At 41.2% G+C, this 16,983-nt stretch overlaps 1 protein-coding gene across 1 annotated transcript in view; it reads right to left on the bottom strand.

Annotated features, from left to right (window-relative positions):
* The window catches only part of LOC122565389, a 130,127-nt gene extending 121,077 nt beyond the window's left edge, over window positions 1-9,050 (bottom strand). The window contains exon 1 of the mRNA XM_043721322.1: window positions 8,545-9,050. The gene's annotated coding sequence lies outside the window, so the exon portion shown is untranslated. The remainder of the gene's footprint in view (window positions 1-8,544) is intronic.
* Between the last annotated feature and the right edge of the window lie 7,933 nt (window positions 9,051-16,983).

Genomic DNA, 16,983 nt, shown 5'->3' with positions numbered 1-16,983 from the left:
GAAAGTCCCGAGGCTGTTTTGCAACATATATCCAGGACTTCGGATTCTTGTAAGACACCAACAGTGATTTAGAGAGGAATGGGCAAGAGCTTACAGTGTCTGTTGTTGTATTTTCCAGACACTATGATTCCTTTTGGAATTGACTCCAAAAGGGCCAGTTTAATGGGCTTTTCAAAAAGAATTTTGTTGGACCAAGAAAACGAGAGGGTCCTAAACCCCAATCCTACAGCCCACATGTCTTGAACTGGTTGGCAGATAGGAAACAAACAGCAGGAGTAAAGGGTCTTTTTCAGAGTGATTAGTGAGGTACCATAGGGATCAGTGTTTGGAGCCCATCTTTTCACAATATATGTTAGATTATATCACTAGATTGAGATGAGGAAACTACATGTTATATCACCAAGTTTACAAAGCTGAGTGGGAGAGTATGCTGTGAGGATGATGCAGAGCAGCTTCAGTGCAATATAGACCAGTTAAGAAAGTGAGAAGATAAGTGGCAGATGCAGTCAAATGTGGATAAATATGGGATTAGCACCTTGGTAGCAAAAGCAGGCAGGCAGTTTATTATCTGAATGGTAATAAATTGAGGAAGGGGGGAAAGCAATAAGACCTGGGTATCCTTGTGCATCCATTGCTGAAAGTTAACATGCAGGTTCAGCAGGTGATGAAGACAGCAAATGTTATGTTGTCTTTCTTCGTGAAAAGATTCGAGTGCAGGAGCTGAGATTCCTGGCTGCAACTTCCCACCGTCAGGTGACTGTCTATGTGGAGTTTGAACATTCTCCCTGTGTCTGCTTGGGTTTCCTCTGGGTGCTCTGGTTTCCTCCCACAGTCCAAAGATGTGCAGATTAGGTGGACTGACCATGCTAAATTGCCCAAAGTGTCCAGGGATGTGCAGGGTGGGACGATAAGCCCATGGGGAATGCAGAGTTAGAGATATGAGTTGGGGGGGAGGGGGGTGGGCAGGTCTGGATGGGATGTTCTTCAGAGAGTTGATGTAATCTCAATGGGCTGAATGGCCTGTTTCTATACTGTAGGCATTCTATAAACTGTAGAGTGCATTGATAAGACCACACCTAGTGAATTGTAAACAGTTTTGGTTTCCTTATTTAAGGAAGGAAATTCTAACTACTGAGGGAGAGCACCAAGGGTTTACCAGATTGATTCCCGGGTGGCAGGACTGACATATGAGGTGAGACTGGATTGGTTAGGACTATGTTCACTGGATTTTAGACAAATAAGGGGCATTAGATTGGAATTAGATAGGGTATGTGCAGGTATGATGTTCTTGAAGACTGGGGAGTGCGGGCAAAGTCTAAAGATAAGGGGTAGGCTTTCTAGGGCAAAGAAGAAGGGGAAGTTTTTCACCCAGAGCATAGTAGAATTCTCTGCCACAGGAAACTGTTAAGGTCAAAACATTGAAGACATTCAAGAAAGATGTAGATAGAGTTCTTAGGACTAAAGAGGTCAATGGGTATGCGGAGAAAGTGGGAACAGGGAACTGAGTTGGATGATCGGCCATGATCATATTGAATGGCGGAACATGCTCAAAGGGCCGAATGGCCTACTCCTGTTCCTATATTTTATGTTTCTAAACAGAAAGGGCCTCCGTGGAGGCTAGGTCACTTATTTATTTAAGGCTGAGTTGGACTTCTGGTTGAGAAGATGTGAAGGGTTATGGTAGACAGACAGGAAAGTGGCGTTAACATCGTAAATTCATTGAATGACAGAGAAGGCTAAATGGGCTGAATGGCCTACTCTTGCTTCTGTCCCTTAAGTTCTAATGAGCTGTGTAGAAGTGAAGGAGATTAAGAAATGGTTGCGATGTTCAACACAAGCCTTTCCAAATTCTAGATTTAACCTATAAATACATAACCTTTGCAGGGATGAGAAAAATACAATATGATACACAAAAGCTGAAAGAATGAATCTGAAGATATCTAAATCAAATCTGAATCATAAATAAAACACAGAAATGGCTATGATCTAGAGAAAATCAAGTATTACCTAGCATTTAAGAATCAGTGAGCAATGAATCTAGGAATTCCAGGCTACTAAGCTTCACATCTGTGTTGGGAAACTGCTGAAGACCAGGTTACAGGATACAAACAATGTACATCTGAGGATCCTTGAGGGAATAGAGACTTGTCAGCAAAGATTTAGGAGCTGAAAATCACAACTGACAAATCCACTGGAGTGGAAAAAGCCCAGTACTTAATCTCCTCAAGGAAGGTCAGTTTGGCACAGGGGTCTTTTAGCATTCAGGAGGCAATCTGAGATATCTGAAAAATGGGCTCAATGAATGTATGTCTGTCCCACCATCCCAGTGTGGAATTGCTCCCTGATGTACTTGTTTTGTATCGAAAATCATTTGTGATTCAAACCTATTTGAATTCCACGTGTTTTAATAAGTTTTTATAAGTGCTTTAATAAGTCTTGTACATTAGTCAATGAAAGCAACCATGCAGGTACAACAGGCAGTGAAGAAACCTAATGGCATACTGGCCTTCATAACAAGAGGAATTGAGTACAGGAGCAAAAGGTCCTTCTGCAGTTGTACAGGGCCCTGGTGAGACCTCACCTGGTGTATTGTGTGCCATTTTTCTCTCCAAATTTGAGGAAGGACATTCTGGCCATTGAGGGAGTGCAGCGTATTTTCACGAGGTCAATTCCCGGAATGGCTGGACTATCATATGTTGAAAGATTGGAGCGTTTGAGCTTGTATACACTTGAGTTTAGAAGGATGAGAGGGAATCTGATTGAGACGTATAAAATTATTAATGGATTAGACACACTGGAGGCAGGAAGCATGTTTCAGCTGATGGGTGAGTCCAGGACCAGAGGACACAGTTTGAAAATAAGGGGTAGGCTATTTAGAACAGAGTTGAGAAGAAACTCCTTCACCCGGAGTAGTGGATATATGGAATGCTCTGCTCCAGAAGGCAGTGGAGGCCAAGTCTCTGGATACTTTCAAGAAAGAGATGGATCGTACTCTTAGAGATAGTGGAATCAAGGGTTATGGGGATAAGGCAGGAACAGGATACTGATTGTGGATGATCAGCCATGATCATAATGAATGGTGGTACTGGCTCGAAGGGCCAAATGGCCTACTCCTGCACCTATTGTCTATTGTCTATAAGTGCACATCTTGTATGCCTTGACATTGCAAGTGCATATCTAAATACTCCTTAAATGTTATGAAGATTTCTGTGTTTATCACCCTTAAAGCCAGTGACAATGACCTCAGTGGATATGTGATGGACCTGTGCTTGGAAACTGGAACATGTATAGCTGAGACCATGTCACTGTATAGGCTTGCTGACATGTACAGATAAACAAGAAATGTTGTTTAAAAGTCATGTGGAAATCTGAGCCTGAGCCTGAATGAAGGTCAGAAGGTTGTAGACTGAAACATATACCACTGATTGTGCTATAAACTGCAACAAAACCAGAAAGTGCTGGAGAAACTCAACAAGTTTGCCATCATCACTGGAGAGAGAATCAGAGTTAAATGTTTTGAATTCAATATGACTGTCCTTTGGAATTAAAGGGGAAATGGTATTTTGTTTACTGTTGACAATAAGGGAGGAGTAGCAACTGGAATTGGCAAGGGTATCCAGATGAAAAGACAATTTGAATGCGAATGGTAGTAGAGGAGATGCAGAGATGCAGAATAGATGTTAATGGCAGGTGTTAATACCTCTGCTGAAAACAAACCTATGCCAACAAGGCACTGCATCTGCATCTCTTCTCTGCTACTATAATCACTCTCGTTGCCTTTTGCTCTGAGCAACGTCACCTATTAACTCCTCCTCTTCCTTTGTCAATTCAATAAAGGCATCAGTTTCCAGCCCTCCTACGTTCTTAAGAAGGTTCATATCAGGATCAATATGTTAACTTTAGTTTTCTCTCCACAGATGCTGCCAGACCAGTTGAGTTTCTCCAACACTTCCTATTTTTATTCCAGATTTCCAGCAACCACCAAAATTTGCTTTCGCCCGACTGCTACAAACAAGTTATTTTCTCTAAAATTATGTTTATTGTTACAGTTATATACAAAAGATCTTGCAAAAGAAATGTATGCAAGGTGAGATAAACCGTTTTCACACAGTGTTTGGGACGTAACGTCTGGAAGTGTGGTGGGGGCAGGTTTGATTGAGGAATTCAAGAGGTCATTGGGTGATTGTTTCAATAGAAATAATGAGCAAGATTAGGCAGAAATTTTTTACTGTTAAAATGCTCAGAGGATAATAGACCAAATGGCCTCCTTCTGCACCCTAACAATGTTGTGATTTTGTAATTCTATATGTAGTGCAAAGAGTGAATTTGGTTATACTGAAAAGTCTTGAGTATGAAAATATTGGACCTCTTTTAATATTGGATGACAGTGACAGATGCATATAACAATTCAGTGTCCTACATTCCTGGCCCACGTGGATCTCATATTGGTTTAGCTGACGTACATTCTCTCTCTGCAAGCACAACCCTCTGCAGAAGGCTGCCAGCACTGTTCCATTTTTAAAAGTCTAGACAATTTCTTTCAGAATTTAGTGGCCAGATCAGAATTGCTCACTCTCTTCAATGGTTTCTTTCAAGCTGGACCAGATTGATTATGGAATACATCTAAAACTAATACAAATATACACGGTTTAGCAATGACAGCATATGACTCAGAGTACCAAACTCTCATTTAGATTCTCAGGGATGTACTGATTTAATAGATTAACATTCCAATTATATATTAAGACTGCTCTGACATAAATGATTTGATAAAGATGAAAAATTAGTATGGGATTTTTATTGCAGTATGTTAATCTCTTCCACCTGCTGTTTAATTTGGATATATGGCTATGTTATTTGCAGATCCTTCATGCAAGCTCACGTTTTATCATAAAAGGAATTGTAAGTAGGGCACTGTGCCATCACAGATATTTACAGCATGGAAGGAGGTCAATCAGCCCATTATGTCCATGCCTGTTAAGAAGGAGCCATCTAGCAGAATTCCACTGTCTGGGTCTTGGTCCATAAACCAGTAATTTGCAACATTTCAAGTGCAATGTACTTTTTAAATGCGACAAGGGTTCTGCCTCTACCACAGGCTTTTACACATTGAGTTTTAGATCTCCGTCACTCTCTGGGTGAAAGCTGTTCCCCTCCAAACCTCTCTAAACTTCTTTCATCTTATCCTCAATCGACGATCTTGAGTTATGAACCCCCTCAACCAAGGTAATAGGGCCTATCCCCTTCATTTACACCTTTCAGAGTTATATACACTTCAGTTTGTACTTCCTATTCTGTTCCAAAGAAACATTCCTAGCAATCCAATGTTTCTTCATAACAAATATTTACCAGTCAAAGGTCTCATGAAACTCCTTTATGCCTTCACAGTGCAATCATATCTTTCTCATAGTGCAGTGACCACAACTGTACACAATACTGCAGCTGTGGCCGAACTAATGTTTTTTTACATAACAGTTCCAGCATATTCTCTGTGTTCTTATAAATTATGACTCAGCTAGAATCCATAGTGTGAAATCAGGCCATTCGGCCCATCATGTCCACGCTGACCCGCCAAAGAGCACTCCACCCAGACCCAAACCCCTCCATATCCCAGTAACTATGCATTTTCCACAGCTAATCCACATCCCTGGACACTTTGGGGCAATTTAGCATGGTCAATCCACCTAACCTGCACATCTTTGGACTAGCAAATGCAAGAATTTAAATGCCTTCTTGACCACCTTATTTATCTTTCAGGTCACCTTCAGGGACCATGCATCCTAATATTTATTTTGCATTTTGTGGCCTTGTTTGCTTTTTCCAAATGTATTTCCTCACACTTCTCTCGACTGAACTCCATTTGCCACTGTTGTATCCATGTGACTATTAGCATTGCTTTCAGTCTACAGCTTTCTTCTTCATTACCAAATGCACAGCCATTTTCTGGATGATCTACAGACTTCAGATCGCCCACATTCAAGTCCGAATCTTGCAAATATGGGAAGGTACAGAAATCCCATTGGCATCAGATTTACAGTCACTGAAATGGCCATTAATGTTTGCATAATTTCTCTGAGCCAATTTCAGATCTGACTTGCCAATGTACCTGGGAGCCATTGTCCTTTTGCATTTCGGAACAGCAAACAGCACCATATCTGTTTTAAGGTGGAGGGAACGTCATTGTTTGATGCAGCTGAAGATAGTTTAAGCTGTGGATTATGGCCTGAGGAATTCAGGAGGTTATACTGGGGCTAAAATCATTGACATCAATTGACCACAAGCCTCATACTCTGTGTCAGTTATGTCTCCATCCACCATTTCCTTTGATCTGCATTAACCTCTATTTAATATAGGCTCTTCAGGATGTGGATAAATACTTCCTCAACATGAAGGTTATTAACTTTTATTTCACTGTTGTTCCTGAGCTCTTGGAACAAAGCCTAACCGTGGCCACAGAGTGAAGTGAATTCTTACAAGGTTCCTGGGATGACACTTATTTTTCCATTTGGCAATACAATCTGACAAAGGGAGGAGGAATCAGTAGAATTGTGGTAAAGAAGGCACACGGTGTGCTTGCCTTCATCAGTCGGGGCATTGAGTATAAGGGTTGGCAAGCCATGTTAGACCAGATTGGAGTCCTGTGTGCATTTCTGATCACCACATTATAGGAAGCATGTGAAAACTTTGGAGAGGGTGTCAAAGAGGTTTACCAGAATGTTGCCTGGCTTGAGTGTATTCACTATAAGGAGAGGTTGGACAAACTTGGATTGTTTTCACTAGAGCGTCAGAGACTAAGGGGTGAGCTGATAGAAGTCTACAAAATTATGAGAGGTATGGACAGAGTGGATAGTCAGAGTCATTTTCCCAGGGGGGCAATGTCAAACGGCAGGGGGCATAAGGTTTAAGGTGAGATGGGAAAAATTTAAAGGAGGCGTGTAAGGAGAGTTTTTTACACATGATAGATGCCTGGAACACGCTGCCAGGGAAGGTGGTAAAAGTAGATATGATACCATTGTTTAAGAGGCATTTAGACAGACACATTAACAAGCATGAAATAGAGGGATCTGGGTCATGCACAGACAGATGGGAATAGTTTAGAATATCATCATGGTCAGCACAGACATAGTAGGCCAAAGGGCCTGTTCCTGTGCTGTTCTATGTTCAAATTGAAATTACAATGGGTTCTGTAAAAGGTGACAGTTAAAATCTGTTAGATTTTCACCCAATTAATGATGATAAACATTATTGTGTTTGGCTCTGAAAGTATTAATACTGAGGAGTGCCATAGGGACCCGGGGCAGCACAGCTTTGCAACATAGAAAATAGGAGCAGGAGTAGGCAATTCAGCCCTTTGAGTTTGCTCCATCATTTAATTTCATCTTGGCTGACCATCCAACTCAGTGCCATGTTATCACATTCTCCCCAATACCCTTTGATCCATTTAACCCTAAGACCCATATCTAACTCCTTTGTGAAAGCATTCAATGTTTTGGTCTCAACCATTTTCTGTGGCAAAGAATTCCACAAGCTCAGGGTGAAGAAATTTCTCCTCATCTCAATGCTAAATGACCTACCCATCAAGGTCTTGAAGGATTGGGACTGAACCTCTAGTTCACCTCAAAGTCTCTGTCACAAAGTTTATCATATCAAGGTGACTGGTAACTGCTGGCTATAAGCCATATCTTGTTAACTACAAGAGATTTTTCAAGTTAGACTAGGAAGTAGTCTTGTCCTACTGCATGAGACCAGGCAGAACCTGTAGTATCTTTCATTTACAGAGGAAGTTGACAACAATCTTCATACAGAGCAGTGAATTGACATACCCATATTGATGGTCAATATGAATTATCAATATGTTATCAAAATGGGGTCAAAATTGATCCTCACTGCGCAGGCAAATTGACAAAACAAATCCGTATTTTTGGTAGAGTCTTCAAACTTCACATTCGCAAAATGACCTACAGAGCGTCACAAATGAAAGATTTCCTTACACTAAAGTGTTGCTTCATGTGCTGTTATATCACGCAGAGCAAGAATATTCTTGACCTGTGCTGAGTTAACTTATTTCTGAAAAAAATGGAAAAAAGCATGAGTGTTTGAACTCTTTAGGATTTTATAATGTACAGAAATTTATGGAGTGATCACATTTAGATTTAGATCAATCAAGTGTTCTGAGCTGATTACAATTTGCAGAGTGGTCTTTGAAGGATCCGGAGGTAGCAATGTTGATGTATAATTACATCTTGAACTAGATTATAGATGCTCGATTTTATGGCACATTCAATACACGTTCCGTCATTCTACATATTTGTCTCTTTGCCCTACATAGCATTAAGTGTCTAAAATGCACAACAAAACATTCATTTCATAGTCAGATGATAAGCGAAAGAAAGCTGCAAGCTACGTTCAATTGCTTTGGGGTCATGGTTAGAATTGCAAGATATGGTAACACTCTGTAGCTTCAATCATGCCATAACAAATAGCTACTTAGCGTTTTTAAAATAACAATTTTAAAAATATCAAAAATGAAATCACAAACCTTACCTGTTCCTTTCTCTTTGGTGTTTGGGTTTTTATCCCTTTTCCGCTCAGACTCCTGACATCTCCTCACTGCAGGTAGGTACACCTGGCACACTTACACTGCTGCCACCTATAAATAGCTCCCAAAAAGCAATGCCATTAATTTGCAGAATGCCCTGCCTAGTGCTAAGAGTGAAGATCGCAATGCTAGAAAATAACAACAATTAGTTCAATTTTTATTTAGTCTTTTTTAATACCGTTATCTTCAGTCAATTTTCAATTAGTAATTGGCCGTGATTGCATTTTGTTGAGCTATGTGTTACTCCTAGATAATTAAAACACGAGAAAATTAGCAATCTCCATCGTAACAGCCATTAAAGATTACTCTATAAGTCCCACATTCCTTCTCAAGTTGAGATATTTTATATTGCCCTGTTACAGTTTAAATCATAAAGGATTAGCTAACTCAAGCTGCAGTAACACTAACTTGGGAGTAAATTTGTGAATGTCGATGCATAAATCCGTATTTAATTTGCATATCTCCATGGAATTGCTAGGGAACACAATAAGGCTAATTTGAATACGTATAAGGAGGCATTAACCTTTTGAGAGCTCACTGCAACTTGACACTTTCAAACTAAGAAATATTTTGCAGGAGGTCTGTCTTTTTAAATAAAGACATTTTCTGTACGCTGCCACTGTTAAATGCTCAGGAGTAGATTGGAAAATGAGCACACCATGAAAGTACCTCATAGAATCATAGAGTCATAGAGATATATAGCATGGAAACAGACCTTTCGCTCCAACCTGTCCACGCCGACCAGATAACCCAACGCAATCTAGTCCCACCTGCCAGCAGCTGGCCCATATCCCTCCAAACCCTTCCTATTCATATACCCATCCAAATGCCTCTTAAATGTTGCAATTGTACCAGCCTCCACCACTTCCTCTGGTAGCTCATTCCATACAAGTACCACCCTCTGTGAAAAAGTTGCCCCTTAGGTCTCTTTTATATCTTTCCCCTCTCACCCTATACCTATGCCCTCTAGTTCTCGACTCCCCAACCCCAGGGAAAGGACTTTGTCTATTTATCCTATCCATACCCCTCATAATTTTGTAAACCTCTGTAAGGTTACCTCTCGGCCTCTGACACTCCAGGGAAAACAGCCCCAGCCTGTTTAGCCTCTCCCTATAGCTCAAATTCTCCAACCCTGGCAACATCCTTATAAATTTTTTCTGAACCCTTTCAAGTTTCACAACATCTTTCCAATAGGAAGGAGACCAGAATTGCACGCAATATTCCAACAGTGGCCTAACCAATGTCCTGTACAGCCGCAACATGACCTCCCAACTCCTGTACTCAATACTCTGACCGATAAAGGAAAGCACACCAAACGCCTTCTTCACTATCCTATCTACCTGTGACTCCACTTTCAAGGAACTATGAACCTGCACTCCAAGGACTCTTTGTTCAGCAACACTCCCTAGGACCTTACCATTAAGTGTTTAAGTCCTGCTAAGATTTGCTTTCCCTCAATGAATAAACAGTAGCTTTTCTTTCCAATCAAGGAGTTGGGTCATGTCTAGACAGAAAAAAGTTTGTACTGATGGCAAGATAAACATGAAATAATCACAAAGACACAACAACAGGAAGGAATCAATTCACCTCTTACAGACATGGTGATGATGGAACAAAAGATTTTGGGCCAAAATCTTTGAATTCTCCCCCAAAGTGGGTCAGCCCAGAGCAGGTGGACTGCAGTGGTTCAGGGAGGCAGCTCACCACCACCTTCTCAAGGACAGTTAGGGACAGGCAATAAATGCTTGCTCAGCCAGCCATGTCCACATTCCCACAAATGGGAATGTTACTAGATAAGTAAACCACAGGCTTGGACTAACTCTTTACCAAGATGCCGACTCTAAGCTGGTGGAGCTTAGAGTTTAATGAATAAATCTGGAATGAATGCTTGTCTCAGTCATGGTGACCATCACGTCACTGGATTATTGTAAAAACTGAAGCTGCTTTCTTTGCCTGGCTGAAGTGCTCCAGACCAACAGAAATTTGCTTGACTCCTAGCTGCCTTCTGAAATGATTCAGCAGGACACTGTGTGGCTCACTATCATCTTTTGAAGGGCAATTACAGATGGGGTAGCATGGTGGCTCAGTGTTTGGCACTGCTGCCTCACAGCACCAGGGAGCTGGGTTCAATTCCTCAGGCAACTGTCTGTGTAGAGTTTGCATGTTCTCCCTGTGTCTGGATGGGTATCCTCCCACAGTCCAAAGATGTGCAGGTTAGCAAGATTGGCCATACTAAATTGCCCTGCAGTGCGCTGACTAGGTGGATTAGCCATGGGATATGCAGGGTTACAGAAATGGGGTGGGTCTGGATGGGATGCTCTTCAGAGGGTCAGTGTGGACTTGATGGGCCAAATGTTCTACTTCCACACTGTAAGGATTGTATGGGCAATGAATGCTAGCTTTTGCAAAAGACAGAGGACATCTGGAAGATGACTATCTAATTCCATCTCATGAACTGAATGCCACAGACATTGTGCCTAAATGGGACTTTAAACAAAGGATAGAACTATGCTTTTAGACCTAGTCACTGCAGAACCAAGTAATCAAGGGGTGAAAAGCCAATGGGAATGAAGGTTTCATAGAATCAGCACTTCAGGTGTGTCTGAAGAGGACCAGGGAGGCTCTGATAAATTGTGAAATATGTTGGAAGATGTGCTTCATGTAAAAGTTAACTGCTGAATTCACACTTTGGAACTGATGTCTTACAGCTAGCAGGCACAAGAATCAGTTGTCAGTTTTTCAATCGGTGCTGTGGCAGGGCAAGGACTGTGATTTGTCAGAGGATAAGCCATCTGAGAGGATAATGGAGCTGACTATAGCTTCAATACCATTCAAAACTTTTCGTAAAGATGCCTGGGTGAAAAAGAGAGGCACAAAATCAACTCACTGCTGTATGAAGAAAATATAATGTCCTTGTCCTTTGGACACCATTGTCTGCAAGTCAGCTGCCAATACTGATGTAGAAAGTGAGCAAGCTGTGTAGAAAGTGTAGTTTGTCGCACCGACTTCAAAGTTGTCTTGCCTTCCAAGATCTTTGAGCGTCATGGCTTGTGAAAGGACTCATGTGGAAGAAATCCAGAAATATAACCAGATGATACAACAGGAGACAACCAAACAAAAAACATGAGCGGCAAGAATAGAAAGTGCTCTAGAGCTCTGCATTAGCACAAGCACAGACATCAGGTGAGCAGGAGGACAAGACCAGAGTAGAGGGTCAAGTGAAAGAAAGTAAACATGTTTTCCACAGTGTGAATGTGACACATCATGTGAATGACATGTTAGAAGATTTTGCCACCTTTAGTATGATACAGCCAAGTAAAAGCATCAAGCGTGCTCATAACCAAGTGTCTATATTGGGACAATTGTAAACATCCTTCAATTCAGAATCCTGAAGGATATGTATCTGCATCACCGGCAGTCAACAATAAAAACTACAATAGCCAAATTAGTTACATACAAATGTTTACTCACTGCTTGCATTGGTACATTGGTAATGAAGTGTACCTCTGACAAGTCTGCATGAAAACTGCAAGTATTCTACATGGTGGGATATAGTGGACCAGCAATGGCATGGCTAGTGATATTGGTCACAAGGTTCAATGCTTAAAGTAAACAATTTATTGTGGAAACCAATCACAAAAGATTAGGAAAGATTTGAGGCAAAGCGCTGGTGAGTCAACCACCTAGAGTACATTGAGATCCGGTAAAATACAAGGGTCTGACTTTACCGTCTGTTACAAACACGGTAATAAAGTGGTTACCTGGGATACAATAAGCACATGATTAAATTTTTAAAAATGTAGATGTTCCACTAGACTTACAAATAGACAGAATAGATTTCAAGGTTGATGTCATTCACCAACCTATTGAGTTATGGTTAGCACATACACAAGGAAGGAGAAAGTGAGGACTGCAGATGTTGGAGATCAGAGTCAAGAAGTGTGGTGCTGGAAAAGCCCAGCCAGTCAGGCAGCATCTGAGGAGCAGGAGTATCGACATTTCAGGCATAAGCTCTTCATCAGGAATGTGATGAAGAGCTTATGCTCGAAAAGTCAACTCTCCTGCTCCTTGGATGCTGCCTGACTGGCTGGGCTTTTCCCGCACCACTCTTCTTGACTCTGACATATACACGAAACAACTGTACCATGAAACATATACACGAAACAACATTGAATGGGAAGTGAGTAGGGAAGGCTAGTCTGATACAATACAAAAGGTGCATGTACCTAATGTTCTCACAGGGACATATTGTCACAGCCATACCAGGGATATTTGGACATTGAGAGAACAAGACACCTGGCAAAGAATACTTTGGGTTGGCTAGGGATGATATTGAGAAGGCAGTGAGGATATCATAGGTATGCCAGAATCCCTCATCACAGCAGTGCAAAGAAATTCTACACCCTCATGAGATTCCCCTGTAACCTTGGTCTACAGGAATATCATACTCACTTACTACACATGGCAATGGTTTTCTCCTTGTCACTGACTCTTTTTCCAAATTTCTACTAGCACTCCTTCTGGGGACATCTATGGCAAACATTGTGATGACTTCACTGAACTGTCCCAGATCCAAAGGTCTCACTCAAATAAGTCGTTTAAAGCACAAGTCATGAAATAAAGGCAACAACAGCAACATCTCTACATCAGGGCTCAATGTCAAAGCAGAAATCATGCTCAGAAGATGAGTTAGGACAACCTTGTTGGGCCATTAGCTGTCCACGTTCCTAGAAATTTGAGACAAACATCTCAGAAAATGAAGGAGAATGAAGATGGTACATGTCCAACACAATGGTGCAAACTCCCTAATCTATGTAGGATAAGAAGTGGAGAGTCATGCATATCACCTAAGCACCTAGCCATTCACACAAGTATCCAGATGGATTTTAGACTCTACAAAATCACAACACTTAATGGTGTGATGTTCAAGAGAACCAGAAGCCAATTGAGGGAATTTTGCAAACCAAAAACATCCAGTACATCAAATATGCATAAAATATATCCAAAGATAAGCCCAGAGTGAAATTGTGGCAGACCAACACAAAAGCAATTAGCACTTTAATAATATGCAAGGTACCAATGCACCTACAAGTCATGAGTATGCCATCACAGTACATGGAAGGATAGTTAAACCACCCATAAGTTATATAGACTCTTACACTCTTAAATCAGTGCTTCCCAATATGTCTGGTTGGGAGGTAGGGTTGCAAGCTGAAAGTTTGGGGATGTGAGCTTTGAGGCAGTAATGTCCAACCTGGAATTCTAACTAAGTCATAACAGCTGTATTCCCTCTTTAACAGGCCCTGGCTCTCACTAACACATTTCCCCACCCCTTGCTCTCACAGTTCTCATTGAGAGGAGTTGTGACAATTTGAAACCCTCAAAATGGGGTCACAGTGGGAAAAGGTTTGGGAATTCTAGTATTAAATTCTTCAAAGCTTACTTTTGCACACGTAGTTTTCACAGCTGTCCTAGTGTTCTCATAGCTTTGTTCTTAGGATCTTCAGAATCTTGTAACTGAACTCCAAATAAACAGAGCCAATGGCCATTTGGGGTGGAAGTGGACCATACCTGGGATCAAAGACCTGAGGAGCAAAAGTCTCAGCTGTTGAGATCTACTGGCTAATCAGAAGCAGGAAGTTCATCACTGCTCAGCAGCACCACCAAAATCAGAGGCTGCTGCTGATACTACCACCTGAGGCACAGGATTGAGAATGGACTCAGGCACAGGTGAGTGGTGGTAGGAGGAAGTTCACAGGATGGAGATGGTGAGGTAGGGTGTACACAGAAATGATTGTGGGTGGTTCTCACCTTCCTTTTGCAATACTAAGTCCCTCAATCAGACACTGTGAACTCTCTACATGCTATCACTTTATTTCTATTAAAACAAACATGTTCAAAGAAACACTTGCTGATGTTACAGTGCCTGCTATTTGACTAAGGGTTGTTTCAGACTATTTCCAGCTGAATGTGACAAATTCCTTAAAAAGATGTGATTTGGAGATGCCAGTGTTGAACTGGGGTGTACTAAGTTATAAATTCTGTGTTAGGATTAAGCCCTCCACTATCACCTGATGAAGGAGCGTCCCTCCGAAAGCTAGTGTGCTTCCAATTAAACCTGTTGGACTATAACCTGGTGTTGTGTGATTTTTAACTTAAAAAGATGAGCAGAGGCACAGTCTGAGAATATTCCCTGATTAAAATGAACAGATGAAGAGTCTCAATCTGACTTTAAATATTACATTACATTGGAGCACCATTGAAGTATACTTGGTCGAAGCAGATTTTCCCTTTTATTACACATGTAAAAACAAATAAAACTTGATCTTTGGCAACATTGTCTTATCTATCTTTAACAAGTAAATTGAAAAAAAAACACAATTCCCTGGAAATTCAAGTTCAGTATCCGGTTTTAATGTTCTAGCTACGACTTGGTTTATCTTTAATAACTCAAGCCATGTTTCCATATCAGTTCTTTGTGTTTTTTTTGGAGATGGATTCTTTGGACCAGGCCTGAGGTATAAACATTTCTGCTGATGCATGCTGTTTTGAGGAACATTAGGAGGGGTTGGAACTTTCCACTAAATCAACCGGTTTGAAATTGCAATATTTTAAGATTATTTTTAAAAATGAGAGGTGGGTGCTGCTGGTAAGACAAGCATTTGTTGTCCATCTGTAATTGGCCTTGATCTGAGATGGTCTTTAGGCCATTTCAAAGGACAGTTAAGTATCAACCACATTGTTGTGAGTCTGGAGTCGGATGCAGGCCCGATGTGGTAAGGACGGCAGATTTCCTTCCCTAAAAGAAATTAGTGAACCAGGTGGATTTTTAATATTATTGGAGAGTCACCAGTACTAGGCTGGCTTTTTTAAAGCTGTTTTTATATTCCACCAGCTGCCATGGAGGGATTTGAATCTACACCTAGATAGCATTAACCTGCACTCCTGGTTTACTAATCCAAGAATAATACTGTTACTGCCACTTCCATAAAAAGACTGTAATGAATTTTTTTATGATAATGAGCGGAAATTCTCTCTTTCTGTGAGTAATAGGGAATTATGCATTTTCTTTTTAACCCTCTGAGGGCAACAGCATCAACACAAAAATCTGCACTTGCTGGACAAGCTCAGCAACTTTGGCAACATCTATGGAGAGAAATCAGAGTTGACGTTTTGGGTTCAGTGACTCTTCCTCAGAAATGGCATCAGTAATGTTGGAATTTCCTAATTTTGAGAATGCTAAGCTCTGGTTACAATAGCAATGCTCTAAACAAACAATGGAAGATCGTCTGTGGCCAATATTCCAGCAATACGTTTTCAGAATACTGTTACTACTACACCCGAAGTACTGAACAGAAGTAATTTTACTACATAAAACAAAAACTGCTGGATGCACCCAGCCAACTGGTGATCATCAATGAGACAGTAAACAGAGTTAATGTTTCAGGTGAATGTCCCTTCATCAGAACTGTAGAAATCTGAGATTCCTGGGAGAGAAGTGACAGTGAATTAAATGGCAAAGACCAAAGAATCGTCACTCAATTGCTTCTGAGGTCAGTATGTGTAACAACCAGAGAAACTCATCTGGCATGGTGCCAGGTCATGGCTGGGCCCAGGTGCCCGATGGTGAAGTTGGGGGTGGGCGTGTGGGAGGAATCAGGGCATCTGAGTGTTCACAGACTGAGGGCTGGACTTTGTCTCTTTGTTTTCCTGGCAGCAAGGACTCATAGCAGAGGCAGGGGAGTGATCTGGCTGTTTCTTTCTGCATCTGTTTTCTAATCCTGTCTTTTGTGTTCTAAAATGGCACCACAAAATGGCTACTTGTGTACTTTTCACTATATTCCTGTACTCGAGTACACGTGACAATAAGTCTAATTCTAAAATTTCTACTTTATTGATACAAACACAGAAAGTGCTAGAGAAACTCAGCAGGTCTAGCAGCACCCGTAGAGAGAGAAAAACAGAGTTCACGTTTCGTGTCCAGTTTGACTCTTCTTCAGAATTGCGCTCAGGGAACAGAAATCCTCCATTTGTTCAGAATCATAAGTGTAACTTCCCAGTTAACCTCCAAAAGAAAGCTTCCACCGTAAGTTTGCAGGAAGAGGTGAATATATTCAGGCGGACCAAGTTACAAAGGCTTTTGCCTGAAACGTCGATTTTGCTGCTCGTCGGATGCTGCCTGAATTGCTGTGCTCTTCCAGCACCACTGATCCAGAATCAAGTTACAAAGCCAGCCTGCTCTGGCTAGGACAATCAAAAGTCCTCCCTTTACAGGTATTAATGAACTCTGAATTGCAAAGTGCCCCATAATGCTCCCATTCTAAACTTCTTTTTGTCATGCTTCCTGGTTTAGCAGTAATCACCTACATTTCACATTTTCTGTG

The sequence above is a fragment of the Chiloscyllium plagiosum genome, chromosome 31, assembly GCF_004010195.1.
Source record: "Chiloscyllium plagiosum isolate BGI_BamShark_2017 chromosome 31, ASM401019v2, whole genome shotgun sequence".
Lineage (NCBI taxonomy): Eukaryota > Metazoa > Chordata > Chondrichthyes > Orectolobiformes > Hemiscylliidae > Chiloscyllium > Chiloscyllium plagiosum.
The sequence above is the reverse complement of the archived record's forward strand: the minus strand, read 5'-3'. Positions and strand labels throughout refer to the sequence as shown.